This window comes from Puma concolor, chromosome D2 (genome assembly GCF_028749965.1).
Source record: "Puma concolor isolate L17-30 chromosome D2, mPumCon1.1.hap2, whole genome shotgun sequence".
Classification (NCBI taxonomy): domain Eukaryota; kingdom Metazoa; phylum Chordata; class Mammalia; order Carnivora; family Felidae; genus Puma; species Puma concolor.
Window position 1 is genome coordinate 54,863,047 of NC_141677.1, and position 21,210 is coordinate 54,884,256.

General features: G+C 41.0%; 1 pseudogene; it reads right to left on the reverse strand.

The window, feature by feature from the left end:
- Positions 1 to 1,892: 1,892 nt before the first annotated feature.
- LOC112854334 (stress-induced-phosphoprotein 1 pseudogene) lies at positions 1,893 to 3,693 on the reverse strand (annotated as a pseudogene).
- Between the last annotated feature and the right edge of the window lie 17,517 nt (positions 3,694 to 21,210).

Sequence of the window (21,210 nt, forward strand, 5' to 3'; positions counted from 1 at the left end):
AAAAATTGGTTGGAGTACATGAGTTCTAATTCTAAGATAGCTGTAAGATAACAGTTAAGCCTTAGATAATTCTCCAAAATAATCTGTTAATATGTATAGTATGAACAAGCTGAGGTTGATCACAATTTCCTGTTGACTTGGGTTTGCTGGCTTAAGAGTCTATAAGCAGCATTTGGTATGTTGGTGTTTAATGGATATGACATTTCATTACACCAAATGGGAATGGAATATTTTTAGCACAGAATTCGCTAAGTTTTAGTAAAGAGGGCTTGTTCTGTGAATGGAGTGTGAACAAGCAAAGATACTATTTTAAAAGACCAAATATAACCCCCCTCCCCATCACAAAATAGTCATATGTGTACATATTTTCACCACAGAGCTTGAAGAACTTACCCCTTTTTATATTTTCTAAAAGGCAGTATTCCATCTACTTTAATAACTATGCTGGCTCACACACATTCCTCCTGTCTTTGCATGGCCTGCATACTTATGATTAGTAGGCTAGAAGGTGCCTGGGTGGCTTAGTCAGTTAAATGTTGGACTCTTGATTTCAGCTCAGGTCATGATCTCATGGCTGGTGGGGTCAAGCCTGATGCTGAGCTCTGCACACTAAACACATGGAGCCTGCTTTGGATTCTCTCCCTCTCTCTCTCTGTCCCTGCCCCTACTCGCATGTGCATGTGCATGTGCTCTCTCTCTCTCAAAATAAATAAATAAACCTTAAAAAAAAAATAGGCTATCACACTCTGCACTGACAATGCAGAGTCAGCTTGGGATTCTCTCTCTCTCTCTCTCTCTCTCTCTCTCTCACACACACACACACACACACACATGCTCTGAGTCTCTCTCTCTCAAAACAAATAAACTTTAAAAAAAATTGTGCTAAAAATATTGTTAATGATTGAAGGCAATAATAATAGCTACCATTTATTTAACACTTACTATGTGCAGAACATATGCTATTTCATATGTATTTAGCCATTCAACCTTGCACCAATGTTATTATTCTCAGCATTTTCTTAAGAAAAAAATGGAAGTTCAGAGAGGTACAGAAGCCTGCCCAAGGCATGTAGCTAACAGACAGCAGAACCAGGGTTCAAACCAGGTCTCTCTGCAATCAGAACCCTAGTGATTGACTTACATTGATGTACTTATACTGATTGTTATCAGTCAGGATAAGGTGGGTTATTTGGTCATACTTTGGTGGCACTCGAATACTACTGGCTGAAAACAATAAAGACTTATTTCTTGTTCACATTACTGACAGCACAGTTCCAAGTCATCACAATCTGCATACACGGATGCATGCATTGATGAGATAGCACCAAATGGGACATTACTACATCAGAGAGGAAAAGAGCCATGGCAAAGTATGCATGACTGCTACAACTGGTTTTGGAATTCTTTATCTGATTTTTAAAAACTATTTTCATTTTCCCCCCACCCTTTTTTTTTTTTTTTTTTTAATTTTACAACCATGCCTGGCTGGCTTGCTTTATTGGAGAAGGGCATGTGGAGTTAACAATGTGAAGATAGTTGGGACCTGAGGTCTGGAAGAACACCCTCCCCTCCCCATACATACAAACTGTCCCAAATAAAAAATAACCAACTATGGGAGAGCAGCTAAGACAGCGACTGAGGGTAGGGAAGGGAACATGGAACCCAAGGGCCACAGGAGAAACCATGCATGGGCTGGGAGGGCCCAGAGGCAGCCTCAATATGAGTAACGTGAGTGAAAGTCTCTCTACCTTCCACATAGGTCTATATAAATAGAAGTTGTTCACCTTCCCCTATTCTCCCCTCTGCTCTGTGCTGCTCACTGTGGCCCCAGCTCCTCTGTTCACATGTGGGCAAAGGAAAGGGATGATGGGCAAATCATCACTGAATTGTGATCAGACCCACACATTCACCAGCTCTCGGATCTTTTGTGCGTTACAGGATTCTTTATGTGCTCACTGAGTGCCTGGGGGTCCTTCCGCATCTGTTCCAGGATGAGCTGCATGGTGGGGTCACTCATTATCTGCTGCACCTCTGGCATGTGGTGTCAGTTGTGCTGGGCCATCATATGGTGTTGGTAACTGTCCGCAGCCTCCTTACAGTTGGCATCCAGTTCTGAGGCTTTCTGGTAGACATCCACGGTTTTCCTGTAGTGCTTCATCTCTTCTAGGGCAGATGTTTTCCCTGTGAAACCCTTGATGGAGGTTGGCTCTACCTGGACACATTCCTCACAGTCCCTGAGCACTAGCTGAGACTCCAGGAGTTTGGTGTAGCAGGCAGCTTGATTGCTGTACAATTTGGAATCCCTTGGGCTCCGTTTGATGGCTTCTGTATAATGCTTCACAGTCTGGGGATCCTCCCTTTCTGAAAACATTCATTGCCTTTGTTCTTCTCCTCTATAGGCCAGTCACCCTTGCTCCTTTCTCTGCTTGTTGGCATTTCTTTTTTTTTTTTTTTTTAATGTTTATTTATTTTTGAGGGAGAGAGAGAGAGAGAGAGAGAGAGAGAGAGAGACAGAGTACGAGCAAGGGAGGGGCAGAGAGAGAGGGAGACACAGAATCAGAAGCAGGCTCCAGGCTCTGAGCTGTCAGCACAGAGCACAACACAGGGCTTGAACTCACAAACCGTGAGATCATGACCTGAGCCCAAGTCAGATGCTTAACTGACTGAGCCACCCCAGTACTCCTGCCTGTTGGCATTTCTTGAGCACATCTGGGGTTCAGTGCTCTGCCAAAGACTTGTTATAGAAATGGGTGGCATCCTTGTACTTTTCTTCTTTGAAGTAGGCGTTGCCAACTCGAGCATAAGCTTTGGCAATCTGTCGATATTCTTCTTGATTTTCTCACTCCACTTTGATGGCCTTCTCACAAAGCTCTAGGCATTTACTGTAGTTGCCCTTCTCGAAGTACACAGATGCTTGACTGGTCATGTAAGTCCTGTTGGTGGGGTCCAGGTCCCTGGCTCTGTCGTAGTGCTTCAAGGCTGTATCAAAGTCTTTCTTCTTGTAGGACTCATTCCCCAACTCCTTCTCTTTCAGTGCCTGCTTCTTATTCCCTGGAAGATCTTCTTCCATTGGCTCTGGCTTGGTATCCTTTTTGGGAGGAGGTAATGGTGGAGGTATTGCACCTTCCTCCTCCTCATCCATACTGTCCCGATCAACTCCCAGGAGGACACTGAGAGTCTTCATGACCTGGGGATCTTGCAGTTTCATGCCCAGGTCAGATGGCTTGTTTCACAGCTGCTCTATCATTTCCTGGTAGGTAGGATCAGTGAGCATTGTCTTTGTCCTGGGATCACTCTCCAACTTCTGATACAGATTGGATATGTTGAAAGGGTTCATGGAACCTCCTCTCTGCCACCTGGGCCTCCATATTCTGTAAGCCCTCTTTCAGCTGAGATTATTTGCTTCATGTTTTCAACCTTCTTTATAGGTTCACTTGGCTTCTTCAAATCGGTTTAAGAACTCAAGAGCTGCTGCTTTTCGTGAATAGCCCTTGCCTCCATCAGGCTTTAAGTCAATGGTTTTATAACCATCCTCATAAGCCTTCTGGCATAGGCCACTGAGCAATTGCTATAGAGCATGTGGTTCTGGGGATCTAACTTAATTGCTTTAGAGCAGCACTATAATGTATCATCAATATTGCCAGCTCTCAGGGCCTTATTGCCCTTCTCTTTTAGCTTATTTACCTGCTCCATAGCCTGGTCCAGAACCACATTGAATCGATTCTATCCACTTCACATTCCCAATTCTTAAGAACTATTTGCATTCAATACGTGGATAACTTTTTTAAAGGGAAGTTTTCCCAAAAATGGAGCTTAAAAGGGCCTAAGCTCCCCCCACCCCACCTCAGCCATCTCTTGGAGATGCCACTGTTGGTTTGATGAAGATTTTACTGTCTTGTCCTCCTAATCTGAGTCCAGTATGCCCTGTAGTCATCAATGATATGAGCCAGATGGTCATGTTTATAATATTTACACTGGTGTAGGGGCAAAGTGCAGACCACTTTTATATACACACATCTGCCAAAAGGTTCTTCCATGACAAAGAAGAAAGGTTACATGGTAGGTGGATCCTCCCAGAAGTACTGCATTAGTGTGCTAAGAAGGGCCAGAGGGGCCAGCCCAAGATTCTGAGGAGGTCTACAATATACTATAAAATCTGGCAGGTATACTGGTTCCTGGTAACCCAGCACATTAGGCTATCTAAACCCAGTCTCCTTTATCTCCAGGATGCCTGATTTCACCTCCATCAGCATCCTTCCAAATCTTCTCCCCTTTACTTTCAGTTTAAAAGGTCAACCTGATGCTGAGATTTGAGATTTCTGCAGTGCTCAGGTACTGCTTCAAGGATGCTATAGCAGATGAATCATAATAATAATAATTATTATTATGCTACAAAAAGTGGCTTTGTGTTTAGAGGCCCCCAAATAGAAACTATCATAATATGCAGGGACAAGTCAAGAGATATCACCGTTGATAACAAATTGAATGAGTCAGAGCATATTTGATGAGCTCAGACATTTCCTGCACATATTTCAGGGCCTTTCCCAGAAATAACCCATTATCCATTGTTATGGGTGCCAGAATCATTCACTCAGACATGTTAGATAAACTCTATGTGGAAGCTGCAACCTGGCCCCATGCCACCTTCCTTAATAATAAGACGGTTTGGTTCTTACTGTGAATTGTGGAGGAAGAAGAGTTGAAGGGTAAGAATTGCAGCCTCCTGGGGGAGAGGGACATGACCAATGGTTAACAAGCAGAACATGACCACTGTGGCCAGCAGAGGGCAGCAGAACCAGATTACTTGTGCAGGTGGCTCCAGTGACCCTGTGGCCACTACTGTGAACATCTGTGCTCCAGGAGACCAGGACGACACAGGGTAGTCCCTAGAAAAGGTACAGCTAAAGTGGGAAAGGAGGTTTGGGGAAAGAGATTTCCTTCCCATTGATGATATTCTTTCTCTGAAATCAATCCACTGGCCTGCCTCCTGGAAAATTAATCTTCCAAAGGCTGCTCATCCCAAGAGGAACAGTCAGAAAAGCAATTTAAATCACACAGAGCTAAAGACTAGAACATAAATGTCTAATGACTCAATCAAGATATAAACAATTCATTAAATTCAGCCTGAAACAGCTACCATCCTTCCCTATGCCCTAACAGATTTACCATTGCATTGCTTGTGCCACCAATGTCCACCACCTCCACAACAAAGACACATAATATAAACACTTTGCTCTCATCTTCCCAGTAGATCTCTTGCCCTCCGTTTTCTTCTCCAGAAGGTCAGTGTTCTTAATCAGAGGGTAGTGAGTATGGGCAATGGGAAATACACACAAAGAGAGGACCTGTTTCATCCTCCCTTTCTTCTTTCGTTAAGCCAGAGATGACTCAGTATAGTTGAATTTTACTGTTCTTGAACACAGCAAGACTCCTTAAACTTCACGAGTAGAGGAGGGTCAAGTAGGGCATACCACTAAGAATTATTGCTATTATGATGACTGTCCCAATGAGTGTGGGCATATGCTCAGATGCTTAAAGGAAATTACGGCTAACTTTGTTATCAAAAATGTAAGTCTAATCAGGTAAAAATCTTGATGTCAATGTATTTTCAGCCCTTCCCCTGGCCCTATGAGCTAAAGAAGGTTCTGCTTTTTTCTATTCTGTTTCTTCCTTTCCCACGCTCCTCCCAGCAGGGTCCTGTTTTGGGGACTCTCATGAAGCCGTATTGAAAAAATAACATAAAGAAACTCACAGGGCAGGCTGAAGGAGGATGTTCAAATCTGTGTTTTAGAAGAGAGAGGCCCAGAAGCAGCTGTGGAAGGGGAGTGGGTGGGTGAGGACATGGGGATTCTAAGTACTTCTGTGGGTTACAGCCTTTCATGACATTAAAAAACATGTTGTTGTACCATGTTCATTTGATGCAAGTCTTCTTTGAGAATGGACATTACGAATCATAGTTTCAATAGAATTATAGAAGACACTAACACAATTCTGCCTCTTCCTTGCAGTGATCATTTGCATAATTTGAGTAGGTTATCCTGTAGCTCATGAGGAGCATGGAAAATTACCTAACTCACAGAATCTCAGTGTACCAAAAACCGAGCAAATCAAAAGCCAGATACTTAACCAAAACTCTGCTGTTTCTCATCTCTGCTTCTGTGTTATTGTACCTAGGGCTTTTTAGAATCATCTTTGCTGCTTGAAAACTGTTGGAGACTTTTCCACTCCATCTCTCTTGGAAAGTTTCTTCTTCTGGGGACCTTTACTTTTACCATCTCATGACACAGTTCAAGGCTGTCCTGCAAAACCTCTCACTGGGACCTAGACTGACCAGGCTTATGCTTTATACACTGAGGCCTCCCCCACATGACAGAGCCAGTGTTCTTGGTTTGGTTCCTTTTTTCTGTCCTGAAGGGACACTTTTAACTTCCAGAATTGGAGGCACTTAAAGAAGAAAACAATTGCTGGGTGTTATTATAAGCCTCAAGGCCAAAAGGCACTTAATTAATTAAATGTTACATGTGGATTTAGGATGACAGCAGAGTAAGAGGCATGGGGACAAGAATGGCTTTTCCTCCCAAAAAAAGAAAACCAAATAAAGAGGTAACATTACCTGGAGAAAATCTCCTGGTTACAGATAGAATTTTGATATCTGAGCAGCTGGGATTTCCAATCTCTCTCTCTCCCTGATTTTTTTCTTCATTGGAGGAAGATGAGGGCAGAGATAATTGAGAGGAGCTGGAATTCACTGGGGAAATTACCTCAGAAGCAAGCTATGGAAGAGGGCACCACAGAAACAGGTCCCCATGTAACCATGGTGACAAGCAGAGGAAGGAAAGGGTGGGGAGAAAGGGAGCAAAGAACCAGTACAGATAGAGGGCAGGAGGGAATGCGGGGAGGGGAGGGGAGGGGCACCCAGGTCAATGAGTGAGTGGCAGGAACTTTTAAGCTAAATTCAGGTTTTTAAAGGAAGAAAGAATTAATTTGTAACTGCAATTAACTAGGAAGGCGGGATGTATGTTACACTATGGATTCTTTTTACATTTAGGAAGGGTTTTTAAACGTTTCTAGAGTTTAGCTACTTTAACAAAGCAAGATTAGGAGTGAACGGTAGAAAGTCAGGGCTGAGCTGGGGGTGAGGTGGGGAAGGATGGAATAGAAACGTAGGTACACTCCCAGAGACTGCAGTCATCCAGAGTCCACAAAGCACCCGGCTGCCTCCTGGTGGCAGCTGTCCTCCCAGAGATTCCCCTACTGAGGCTGAAGTGGAAAAACCAACGCCATAAGGACAGAATGCCCACATTTAACAAATACAAATACAGTTAATTTCCAATGTCAGATAAACAGCAAATAATATCTTAGTAGGTTTGTGTTCCATGGCAACCCTAATAAGGTGGTACCCACTAATTAAATATCATCTTGTTCTCTCATCCCCTATATATTTAAAAAAGAAAGGAGAGAGGGGTGCTTGGGTGGCTCAGTCCCACAAGCATCTATTTCAGCTCAGGTCATGATCTCAGGGTTCGTGAGTTCGAGCCCCACATCGGGCTCTGCGCGAACAGTGCAGAGCCTGCTTGGGATTCTCTCTCCCTCTCTCTTTGCCCCTCCCCCACATGTGTGCATAGGTGCGCATGCACTTTCTTTCTCTCTCTCAAAATAAATAAATAAAGAAACTTAAAAACAAAACAAAGAAAGGAGAGAGGCAAAGAAGGAGAAAAGGGAGGGAGGATCTAAACACTAAATGGTTACTTTCTCTGTAATTATCAACCCACACTCCATTCCTTCTTGCTTTCCTCTCTCCTCATCATCATAGAATATTCTCTATTCCCTATACAAAGCCTTCAAACAATCAAATCCGAACAAAGCCACACACAATCAAACCAGACCTCTCTGGTTCCTACAACCTCACACTGTCTTTTCCAGGGTGTTGGTCGTGTGTTATGGCGCCCCCTCCAGCCTCACCTGGGGCCTCCACCCTGACCTCACTAATCTTTCTTGCAGCTGCTGGTTGTTCCTGCCGATCTGCACCTGTACCAGTTGACCCCACCTCTGAGCTCCCTGCTGGCACTTTGTCAGTCCCTTGTCTACAATTAATGCACAACTCTTAAAGCCTCCACCAGTTAGGTGGCAGGTATCAATAAATCCTGTCACAGCAACATTTCAACAAAGTGTTTTACAAAAAATCAATGCCTATGGTTCAGCAACGGTAATGACTTTGTTTGATGGATGTTTCTCACTCATGCCACTCATGCCACCTCAGCTCCAGCCCTAACCAAACACCACTATGGAAAAGACCAAACAGAAGACAAGAAATTGGTTCACACATCACCTTAAAACTTCAATCAGATCATGTTATTTGATTTAAAACCCTCCACTGCTGTCTCATTACGTTGAGAATAAGACACAAAATGCTCACTATGGCCTGTAAGTTCTGCAGGATTTTCCTCTACCCACACATCTCACTCCATCTATGACTCACCCACTGTTATTCAGCCACGCGGAACCCTTTTCTGTTCCTGGAAAATGCCAGGCCTTTTCTTGCCTCCGGATCTTGCTCTTGCTTTCCCTTCTGCCTGGAACGTTTTCCTTGACCAGATCTTTGGTTGGACAAATCATTCTGATCCTTTGGAACTCAGTTCTGGGGTGCTAAGTACATTCTACATTATCTTGAAATTTGTGTGCTTTACTGTATGAATGTCACAACCCAGTGAAAGACAACATATTAAGTGGGACACCCTAGTAATTTATTATCACATCACCCTCTTTATTTCCTTCCTGATAATGATCACAATCTAATGGTGATGTTGATTTGTTGGCTGTCTGTCTTCCCCCAAATCAGGGTTGGCAAAATGATATCCCATTGTCCAAATCCAGCTACCATCTATTTTTGTAAATTAAGTTTTATTGGAACTCAGCCATGGCCATTCATTGACTATTGTCTGTGGTTCCTTTTTCATTGACTATTGTCTGTGGAAGAGCTGAGTAGTTCTGACACAGATTTTGTGGCTTCATGAACCTAAAATGTTTACTACCCAAACAAAATTTGACTGTCCATGCCCTCAGTTTCATGAGGGTAAAAACTGTGTCCATCTTAGTCATCTCTATTTTCAGTGTCCAAATAGTGCCTGGTCCAAACTTAGGAACCTTTCAATAAATGTTGGCTTCCCATTATGCCTCCTGCCAACTGGCTCCCACAGTAGTCATCTCCTGGTTGTTCTTTCCCCCATCAGAGCCTGGATCCTGACCAGTTGCCTGCAAACTGTAGGTTCTTGCCATCTGTCGTCCCCTCCTAGTCCTACCTCCTTGCTCTGTATCTCCAACTTGGGCTACTGAAAAGCAATCTGATCACAACCAATAATCCCATACCACAAAGCTTCCTCTGCTTTGTGGCCATCGGAACCATGTTTTATAATCAATTATTATATGGCAAATCCATTCTTTATAATCATGAAAGCATTCCTACTTAAAATTTCATTCTTCTATCATTCAGCTTCTTGACAACATATTTATTTAGGTCATTTTCTATTATAAAAATGATTTATACACATAACATGAAATTTTGGAAATATAGAAAATAAAATAAAAAGTCACCAAAAGATGATCACTTTTATCATTTTGGTGTAGTTTCTTTCCATTCTTCTTTCTATCTTTCTATGCTTTTTTTTTAAAGTACACCTGTATAAAACAACAAAAGATAGCTGAAAATAATTTCTTCTCTTGCATTATAAAAAAGATTTTTATATGCACATTCTTTGTAAATTAATATTTTTGGTATTGGCAAAATATTACATTGAGTGAATATATTTATGAAATATTTCCGAGTTCTTAAGAAATATTTATACTATATCCATATTTTAATAACCAAATGTCTTTGTGCATGCATGAAGCTTTTTTTCCCTACCTTTTGGATAACCCCCTCAAGTAAGATTTTCAGAAGCAGAATTACTGGATCAAAGGATCCTTTTTTTTTTTTTTTAGTTTAGATACATATTGTCATTCTCACTTTTGAAAAGGCATAAAAACCTCTGGATAAAGTTCTCAAAGTAAATATACTCAAAATCCTCTTTCCTGTACTCCAAATCCATAAGAATGAGAGATAAGATATTAAGATATATATTCATACACTACTGTCAAAACACAAGAGAAAAATCTCAGTGGCTCAAAACAGAGAGAAAACTTAAACAACAAGCAAAGTGTCAAGTCACAGGAACCAAAGGAGGGACTGGAGCCAGACAATTACATACCTCCTAAGAAAAGTCTGAATGCACCTTCTGTAACAAGAACCTGAGCTGGGCTTCCCACTCAAGAACAGTGGATGACATAGCTCCATCCATGCATCTAGAATTGTAGTAGAAACACCATTACCTACTCAGGGCCAGAGTCCATAGCAGAGTCTCCTTCTGGTCTGTACCATGTGAATTGTGGAGAATTGTCACTCCAGAAATGGGGAGCTCTGAGCTGGACTACAAATATATGACCTGGGTTGACTCTGGTCAACCCATGAGATCAAGGCTAAGGCAGCTAAGAAACTACCTCACAGAAAAGGGATGTATGGGAGAAAATTCCTACACAATATGAGCTTTCCAGAAAAAAGTTTCAAAACACACTTAGCACAATGAAAAGTAGTCACAAAGGAGAGATTTACACCCTGAGGTGACAGAGATACAAGAATCTGAAAAGAAATTTGAAATGAATCTGTCTGAAATCTTCAAAGAAATAAAATAAGGTAACATCAATAAAATCAGAATAGGACATTATAAAATCGGAATAGGTAAATAATGAAAAGAACATTAAAAAATTATCCACCCTTGGGGTGCCTGGGTAGCTCAGTCAGTTAAGCTTCCAACTTTAGCTTAAGTCATGATCTCACAGTTTATGAGTTCAAGCCCCACATTGGATTTTTCTTCTGTCGGCGCAGAGCCTGCTTCAGATTCTTTGCCCCCTTTCTCTGCCCCTACCCCATTTGTGTGTGCTCTCTCTCTGTCTCTCTCTCTGTCTCAAAAATAAATAAACATTAAAAAATATATATGCACCCTCCAAACTTAAAAATAAAAGCAGCCCTTAAAGGAACTGTACTTCACTACATTGACAGAAGAGGGTGATCTTGAACTAGGAATGGCAAATTTCTCTAAATCCATGAAATGAAATGAAGTATCATAAATCCACACAAAACGACTCCAAGGGGGAGGAAAAAAATTAGAAATTAGAATAAAACACCTCAGCTGGAGAAAATTTTTACCAAAAAACACCCTCAAAGCAACCACAAAACACAAAATTCCAAACAGAATTAATACCCTCAAACAAGCATTTGGAAATATGAAAAATGACCTTAAATCAGAAATTCAAAATCCAAGAATAGAAATGGACAAAGTGATAGGTGGAGAGAGAAAGAGAGAGAGAGATTGAAGTCAGGAAAGAAAATGCATATTCGTGTTAGGAATGAAAGCTACATTATAAGTGCCCAATGGAGAATAGACTCAAATGAAGTTGTTCTTGTTTTTTTAAGTTTATTTATTTATTTTGAGAGAAAGAGAGAGAGCACCCAAGCAGAGGAGGTGGAGAGAGAGGACAGACAGAATCCCAGGCAGGCTCCATGCCATCAACGCAGAGCCCAATGTGGGGCTCGAACCCACTAACTGTGAGATCATGACCTAAGCCAAGAGTCGAGGTCTCGGATGCTTACCCAACTGTGCCACCCAGGTGCCCCTCAAATGAAGTTTTAATAAAGAGTATTGAGGAGTGGAAGGAAAACAAGAAAACAAAAATGAAATAAAGAAAGAAGTAAAAAGATTCAGAGAGAAAGTGGTTGAAATGGAAGACAAAGAAAATGGAGGGTCCATTGGAACCCCTGAAAAAGACATATGAAACACGGGAATAAAACTTGTGTTTAAACCTACAATCCAAAATAGAGAGATATACCATGTTCATGTACTGGAAGACTCAATATTGTTAAGATGTCAGTTCTCCCCAGACTGAACTATAGACTTCTTGTCTATAAAACTTCTTGTTTCTCCTTTCCTCTCATACTCACAACTCTTCTGACAGTGTTGGGTAGAAGTGTGGGTAACAAACCTACACCCACCAACTCTCCAACACAAGCTGGGTGTCCTACAGCTCAACTCAGCACTGTCTGCCTGAAGTTAGCATTATATCCCACAAGTTAAGGGTTCAGTCCCACAAGACCATCCCACTTCAGATACCTATTGTAGATCCCATGTTGTCTTTTATACTTTTGATCAACAACCAAAAGTATATCTGTATATATCTGTATATATACAGTATATCTGTATATTAGGGTTTCCAAAACTTCCTTTTCAGATTTTATAATTTGCTAGAACAGGTCACAGAAGTCAGGGAAACACTTATTATGTTTACTAGTTTATTATATAATAAAAAAATATGATAAAAGACACAGATGAACATCCAGATGAAGAGACACATGGGAGGAAGTCTGGAAGTGTCCCAAATGTAGGAGCTTCTGCTCCATGGAGTTGGGATGTGCCACCCTCCCTGTGTTCACCAGCCTAGAAGCTCTCCAACCCCTGTACTTTTTGGATTTTTGTGGAGGTTGTATTGTGTATACATGATTGATCTTAGCTCAATCTCTAGCTCCTCCCTCTTTCTCAGAAAATGGGGAGTGGAGATGAAAGCTCAAAGCTTCTAATTGTGGCTACATTTTTTAGTGACCAGCAGACATCCTGAAGCCATCTAGGAACCCACCAAGAGTCACCTCATTAGGACAAAAACATTCCTATCACCCAGGGAATCCCAAAGGATTTAGGAGCTCTTTGTCGGGAACCAGGATCAAAGACTAAATATTACAACAGAAGATGCTACTTGTGCTCTTAACACTTAGGAAATCACGAGGTTTTAAGACCCCTGTGCCAGGAACCAGGGACAGAAACATATATATATATCAGTTCTCCCCAAATTGAACTATAGACTCAATCCCAACCAAAGTCCTAATAAACTTTACTATAGGAATTGATAACCTGTTCCTAAAACTCATATAGAAATGCAAAAACCTAGAAGAGCCAAAATCATTTTGAAAGAAAAAAACAAGGTTGGAGGACTCACATTACTTGATTTTAAAACTTAATATAAAATGAACCATAATTAAGAAAGACTGGCATTCATTGAGATATCATCTCATGTCTGTTAAAATAGCCATCATCAAAAAGACAGGAGATAACAGATGATGGCATGGATGTGAAGAAAAGAAAACCCTTGTGCACTGTTAGTGGGAATAAATAAGCCTTGTGATAAAATATTCACATGCATATATAGGACCAAGGACTTATATCCAGAATATATAAAGAACTCTTATAACTCAATAATGAGAAGATGGATTGTTTAATTTTAAAAACTGGAAAGGAAGGAAGATTGGGAAGGAAGAGTCTTGGGCAAGCTGATGTGGAGTCTTTAAGCCAAAGTCATGGTCCTCTTGATAGATGGGCTTCCTTAGTCCCTCTGCCATGCTTAATCATTGGAGGGAGCAGCCTGGGAATCAGGACTCAACTTAATGGTGGCAGTGGATCTAGTGGCACAGAGGTTGTGGCCAGCTAGGCAATTTTTTCTTCACAATAGAAAATACAGGTGGTACATTTTCATGGCCATGCCATCTTCTTTCTCTACTTTCTATTCTTCTTGGCCTTTGATCTCCCAAGTATCATTTTTCTCTTAGCCTCTATTCTCCCTCTATAAAGTCAGAGACATGGTAACCAATCATAATGCATTTTCCTAACATTTGACAGACATGAAGAGCTCCAGCTCTCCAAGAGGCTCCCTTGAAACTTAGAAGCAGAAAAGTACTATTCTCACTCTTGCTAGGGACTATACCTTTTTTCTCTAGTCCTATATTCCCTACCATGGTATGTACCCTTCTCTCTCAGGGAATTCTGTCTCATTCCTACACTGTAATAAGATGCTAGAATGCAGAAAATCCCACATTTCACCATCAGCCAATTCTGTGTGTGTGTGTGTGTGTGTGTGTGTGTGTGTGTGTGTGTCTCACAGTATTAAGCAGCTTTTAAAGGTTTTAAGCATATTTTTTTTTTGGAAGACCTGGTGATTCTATCATAAACAGTTTTCTGAAAATTCCTCTGGCTTACATGCACTGTTAACCTTTGAAGTTGCTATGGGAACCAGTGTTTTTTAAATAAATTATATATATAAAAGAAAAAAAGGCCTTGATGCCTAACTCAAGGAAAAACAAATGAGGCATTGGAAGATATTTTTAAAAAACAAGAAAACTGAACACATCAATAAGAAGAAGGAAAAAAAGTGTTTTAAAAAATGTGGGGTGCACCAGGGTGGCTCAGTCGGTTAAACATCCGACTTCAGTTGCTCAGGTCATGATCTCATGGTTCATGAGTTTGAGCCCTATGTTGGGCTCTGTGCGGACAGCTCAGAGCCTGGAGCCTGCTTCAGATCTGTGTCTCCCTCTCTCTTTGCTCTCCCCTACTTGCACTCTGTCTTTGTCTCTCTCTCTCTCTCTCAAAAATAAACATTAAACATTTAAAAAAAAAAGAGGGGGGTGCCTGAGTGGCTCAGTTGGTTAAACCTCCAACTCTTGATTTAAGCTCAGGTCATGATCTCACAGTTTGTGAGTTTGAGCCCCCATATCAGTCTCCATGCTGACAGTGTAAAGCTTCTTTGGAATTCTCTCTCTCCCTCTCTCTCTCCCCTCCCCCACTTGTGCTCATGCTCTCTCTCTCAAAAATAAATAAATACACTTTAAAAAAGTGCTTATAACAAGAAGAGCCTTTCATTCTTTACTCAAATTGTACTAATGGAAAGCTTGCAGAAATTCTGCTATGTGGGGAATAAGAGCCCTCATTTCTATGAACAAAGTCAATTAATACTTGTTGGATGAATAAATGAATGAATGAATGACGAATGGGAGACGAGACAACCCTAAGACAGTATTGAATAAACTGGTCATGCTTTATACTCACTTGGGTTATAGAAATTGGAAGGGTTCATCACCCCATGATTAGTCACTGATTCCAGCTTCTTATCAGTTCTGTTCCTTAAACCTTGAGAGATTTCACTACGAATCACACATTCATTCTTCAGAAACCTATTTTCTGGGCTGGAGGAGTTTAAAAGTTGGTGTCTACAAAAATGTCATACTATGAACCAGCCTGAAAAAGCCAAAGGTAATCTATGACTATAGGCCAGGGGCTTCCTGCCAAAGAAATTTAACCACTATAGCCAGATGTTACAATTTCTCAAGTATAAAACAAGATCACATTAATTTTTAACGTCCACATTTGAATGACTGAAACCAGTGGGATCATTACTAGATCTCAAAGTCTGTAGTAATGGGGATAGTGAATCCCAGGTCTTCCTTCAGGGAAGGATTTTTATGGCTGCTGGGAGTGTTGTCAGCAAAGAAACTTCAGTTGTCAGCTCCTTCAGGGTCAGCCTCAGCTATAGAGAGCTGCCTTGCCTAAGGCCACATTTTTCCTAGGCAGCTTACACCCCATGATGGGAGGGAGCAGGGGTATAAAGTCCCAGCCATTTCAACCCAGTGTGGGACAACTTGGATACATTTGGTTGCCTTTAGGATTGGTTGAGGCTGTGGGGCCTATCTCAGTTCACCTTCTTTCTTAACCCAGTTCAGCTTTCATCTCCCTACCTCCCTGCCTGCTTCCATGTGTGTTGATCTCAAAGGCACTTCCTAGTAAAAATCCTGCACACTAAACTCCATCTCAGACTCTGCTTGCCAGAGGACCTAACCTGCAAAACTCCTCCTATCCCCTGCTACCTAGCATTGTCGGATAAAATACTGCCCAGTGAAATGTGAATTTCAGACAAACAAGGGATAATTTTTTAGTATAAGTAAGTCCCAAATATTGTTATGGCTCTATTCCCTATTCCTTGTATGGTACTTGGCTTAAGTAAATGTTTGTTAGATGAATGAGAATGTTAGGACCCCATCTTAAAATAGAGTGCCTTGGGGCGCCTGGGTGGCTCAGTCGGTTGAGCTTCCGACTTCGGCTCAGGTCATGATCTCGCAGTTCGGGAGTTCAAGCCCCGCGTCGGGCTCTGTGCCAACAGCTCAGAACCTGGAGCCTGTTTCCAATTCTGTGTCTCCCTCTCTCTGACCCTCCCCCGTTCATGCTCTGTCTCTCTCTGTCTCAAAAATAAAATAAAACATTAAAAAAAAAAAATAGAGTGCCCTGTCACACAAGGAAGAAGGCACAGGTAAGTAATGGTCCCCTACTTTCCATTATGCAAGTGTTTCTCAAAATGTCAGGAGGTAGGCAAGATCCTAAAGACTTGGGAGTGGGTGGTGCTAGTTATAAATGCAGATTCCTGAGGCCTCACCAGATTAACTGAATGAGGATCTCTGGGACTGATCCCTAGAAATCTGCATTTGTAGCAAGCTGCCTGGGTGATTCTTCTGCCTCCTAAAGTTTGAGAATCTTCTACACTGAGAACGGTAACCTTGAACTAGAAAGATCAGTCTCAGTGGTTAAAGATCAGTGGTTAAATTTCTCAGAAAGGTCTCTCTCTGTGGTTACCAAAGAACCAAAGACAGCAGAGGACCAGCCCTGTTTCTTTCCCACTTGTCTACCTTCTTTCCCTTTCCTCTTGAGTCTCCTTTAGACGGAAAGTAAGTTCTTGGACCAGGCTGATCATAAACTCTGGGAGAAGTGCTTTATAAGAATACCGATGTATTCATTCAGCATAGTACTGGAAGTCCTAGCCACAGCAATCAGACAGAATAGAATATAAAATAAAATAATAAATACAGAAATACAGAAATACAGAATAAATAAATGGCATCCAATTGGTAAGGAAGAAGTAAAACTTTCACTATTTGCAGATGACATGATACTATTTTTCAAAAACCCTAAAGGCTCTACCCAAAACTACTAGAACTGATAAATGAATTCAGTAAAGTCACAGATATGACTGTGAAAATCATTAGATATGAAACTAATATATAGAAATCTGCTGCATTTTTATAGACTAATAATGAAGTAGCAGACAGAGAAATTTAAAAAAACAATCCCATTGCAGGGATGGGCTAAATGGGTGATGGGCATTAAGGAGGGCACTTGTTGGGATGAGCACTGAATGTTATCCGTAACTGATGAATCACTGGGTTCTACTGCTGGAACCAATACTACACTGTATGTTAACTAACTTGAATTTAAATAAATGAATTTTTTTAAATCTCATTTATAATTGTACCAAAAATAATAAAATACCTAGGAACAAACTTAAATAATGAGGTCAAAGACCTGTAATCCAAACATTATTTAAAAAAAATTACTAACCTACTAAATCAGAGACTCTGAGAGTGATATGCTGAGCCCAGCAGGGCCTCAGAGAAGCCAGAGTTACAGGAGTAGTCATTAAGGAAAAACTGGCTGTGAATGATGGATGGTATTTGCATGGGCAGATTGAAGAGGTTTGAACATTCTAGAATTATAGAATTAGAAGCAGGAGAAGCATGGCAGGGGGACACTTATTGTTAGAAGGCTCCTGGAACTCACTGACAGTGTTGCTGCAGAATCTGGGTGGCAGGTTCAGAAACATTCCTTCCTAGCTGGCTGTAACACACAGTCTTAAGTTTCTGCTGCCAGAAGTCCTTCCCCCCCCCCCACCCCCCTGCCCCGGAAATAAGCAGAGGAATCTTCCTATGGGGTTTGATCAGATCTCAAATGGGTCAACACAATGTACCAAATGATCATCCACTAGAAATTCACATATTGGTGCCTCAACTGGCTGGTCACTGTGTCCAAAAGCTCACATTCATGTTTGTATCTTTGTCAGGGTCCTCCTCACACAAAACTCTACTTTCTTCCCATCAGGATGAAGGTGCATCGGATGCGTGAGTGGTTTTCCCCAGATGCCAAACAATGCCACAAAACGTTTCCTCCCCCCACCTTTATTTTATCGTTTAAGAAACAATAGGATTCATGGGTAAGAGACATCTAAACCTTTGCGGTTTGAGAAAGATGATTTGGGGCTGATGAAGAATATGTCAGCTCCACGGAAGGGTAAGGTCACTCTCTGCATACACCTGGCTAGAGCAGCACGTACATGTTGAGGAAGAATAAAAGTCAGATTGGATAATTGACGGTGATTTGCCAGCCATGGAATGCTAAGAGCTACAGTTATCTTCTCAGCACATCTTTCTAGTCTAGACTCATTTTATTCTTGTCATTCAAGTCTCAGTTTGTATGTCTCCTTCTCAGAGAGGACAGCCCTAAGCACCCCCTACCCTGTCTAAAATCACTTTGGCCCTACCTTGTCACTCCATCACATCATGCTGTTTGATTTTGTTTAGAGTGCTACTCTTCTATTTAAAATTATGTTGCTCATTTATCTGTTCTCCTATTTATTATCTTTGCTCTCACAAGAATGTAAATTCTATTGGGACTGGGTCTATATCTGCTTTGTTCACAGCTACAATCCCCTACCTAACATTATTCCTGATATTTAGTGAGTACTCAATAAAATAGGTGTTGAATGAAAGAGTGAACTTACATTTTTTTCATTTTTACATTTTATTCATTATGAATATTTGTTAATCCATACCAGAAACATAAATATAAATGCTATAATAATAGAAGCATCGGTGCTCCAGGGGCCCATACCTTGCACCGTCCTCAGAATCCATGTGCACTATTTCGTGAATCCCGAACAACATTTGAAAAGTCACTGACAAGGTCAATGAAGAAAAAGACAAAAGTTGAGCATTTGCAGAGACTTTATCAAGTTGTAGCACAGGGCTTTCTGATTTGACATTTAAGGGAAAATCAGCCATAAATCCAAGAGAAGAAAGGTAATAATTACTCATAAACATTACATTTTAAAGCTTTACCATGGGGGGAAAAAAACCTTTAGACAGATGGGTATATTTCACTTAAATTTTATTTTATCTCAGAAAAAAAAAAAAACAGACTTAACTGAGTCTAATGAATAAAAACGTATTTTTTTTTAAATTTTTTTTTTTAACGTTTATTTATTTTTTTGGGACAGAGAGAGACAGAGCATGAACGGGGGAGGGGCAGAGAGAGAGGGAGACACAGAATCAGAAACAGGCTCCAGGCTCTGAGCCATCAGCCCAGAGCCCGACGCGGGGCTCAAACTCACGGACCGCGAGATCGTGACCTGGCTGAAGTCGGACGCTTAACCGACTGCGCCACCCAGGCGCCCCTAAAAACGTATTTTTAACACTAAATAAACCTTGTCACAATCTGCATATCCAATGAAGTATTTGTTAAAATTTAGGTGGAGAAGACTCAAATTCAATTAATCACTAAGAACTGAGAGTTCAGTCCAGGATAAAAGAACTAGAAGAAGGATGTTAAAAGCTCTCACATATTAATGAAGTCTGCACACCATTTCCCAATATGTATGATTATAATATTCAAAATTTCAGTTATCTGTATCTCTGGGTTTAATTCTCTTATGTTTTGAATGTCATAAAAGTTCATTTCTTCAGATCTGCAAAGAGCACAGTGTTTCTAAAAATAGGCAAATAGAACCTGTAAATCATTTACCTTCTGAAGTCTAAGTATCTATAATTATGCTCTGCTTTTAAAAAGGAGGTAGCTACATTACCTGTGCCTTTTAAAGAAATGTTCAGGAATTTGGTTAAGGCAGTCAAATTTATTAGATGGTTAACTAGCTTAAAGCAGGCTATTTTGGGCTTCTATTAGTGATTTTGAATCTTCTGCTTTCATTCACTTTTCATTCATTTATTTCCAATGTTATCTGAGTTATGGGTCTATGTCCATCATAGATAACGTGCCTCTAGTTCAGAGCATCTGTGTTCCTAGCAGAACCTAGCATCATCCATTCATTCAACAAATATTTGTAAGTGCCTGGTATGATCAAGACACTGCAGAAACAGCAGTTAAACAAAGACACCTGCCTCCTGGGAGCTTGTGTTTTAGTGATGAAGATAGACAGTAAATAAGTAAAATAAGTATGCTGGCAGACTGTGATGGTAGATTGTGTGCTAAGAAAAAGCTAAGCAGAGAAATGTCCATAGGAAATCTGTCTGGGGTAGTGTGGGATTTCAAATGGCATAGCCAGAAAAGACCTCAGAGAGAAAAGATGAGTAAAGATGGGAGGGAAGGGGTGCATGCCAGGTAGATAGAAAGCACTCATGAAGTGAATAACTGAACCAGAGTCAATTGGTTCATCAGCTCTCATTGTGTTTGGGATGGCTCCTCCCTTTGGGGGCTGATGTGTTTACACTGTAAATGGCTTGTAACTTTTGAATGGTGTCCTTATCCACAGCCTGTAAATAGCAATCCCAAATGCAGCTGATGTATATATCCACATCCTCAAGGATAAACAGCTCTGTACTGTCAGAAATTGAAAAGGCAGCTGTATGGGCATGTAAGGGTTAATATAGCAGGTTGGATTGGTGACAGGTAAAGAGCACCACCTGAGGCTTTTTGGATATGGAATAGCACTATGCATAAGTAAAGAAGGTGAAATGGAAGTAATCAAAGAATTCCAAAGAGAAAGCAAAAGACAGAGAGGTCTCCCTATTGGGAGTTAAGGTTTTACACGCAAACCGCAACAAAACTCCGCATTGTAAACTAGTTTCCTCTCTCTGACATGCATATCTGTGGACTCTCCTCCGCACTTATCTGCTGGTCACATCCAAAATGCATGTTGTTCTTGGAACAAACTACTGCCACGAGGAGGGACTTACTGCTCTAAGGCAAATAAGAACAATAGTTCTAGTAATATGATGATAACAAATGTTCAAGTTCCCATTTTATTCGGAGTAAAAGCAAAAGCCCTTCTAAAGGCTTCTAAGGTCCTGTATCATCTGCCCCCATCATTTCTCTGGCCTCTCTATCATGTTGTTCCTTCCTTCTGCTCCAGCCAGCCCTTTTTGCTGCCCCTTGAAAATACCAGGCACACTCCCACTTCAGGGCCTTTGTATTGGATCTGACCTCTGTCCAAAGTATCCTTCCCTCTACATCTGCAAGGCTCACTCTCTCACCTTCAAGTCTTTGGTCACATGTCAACTTCTCAACTGACCACCCTATCTAAAATGCTTTGTTCTAAAGCACATATCATGTTTTATCATTCTCCATAATGGACTTATTTACTGTATTCATTATCTCTTTACTCCACTAGCTTGCAGGCCGCAGAAGTGAAAGGATATTTATCTGTTTTATTCACTGAATAGCCTGCGTCAGTGGTTAGCATATCGTG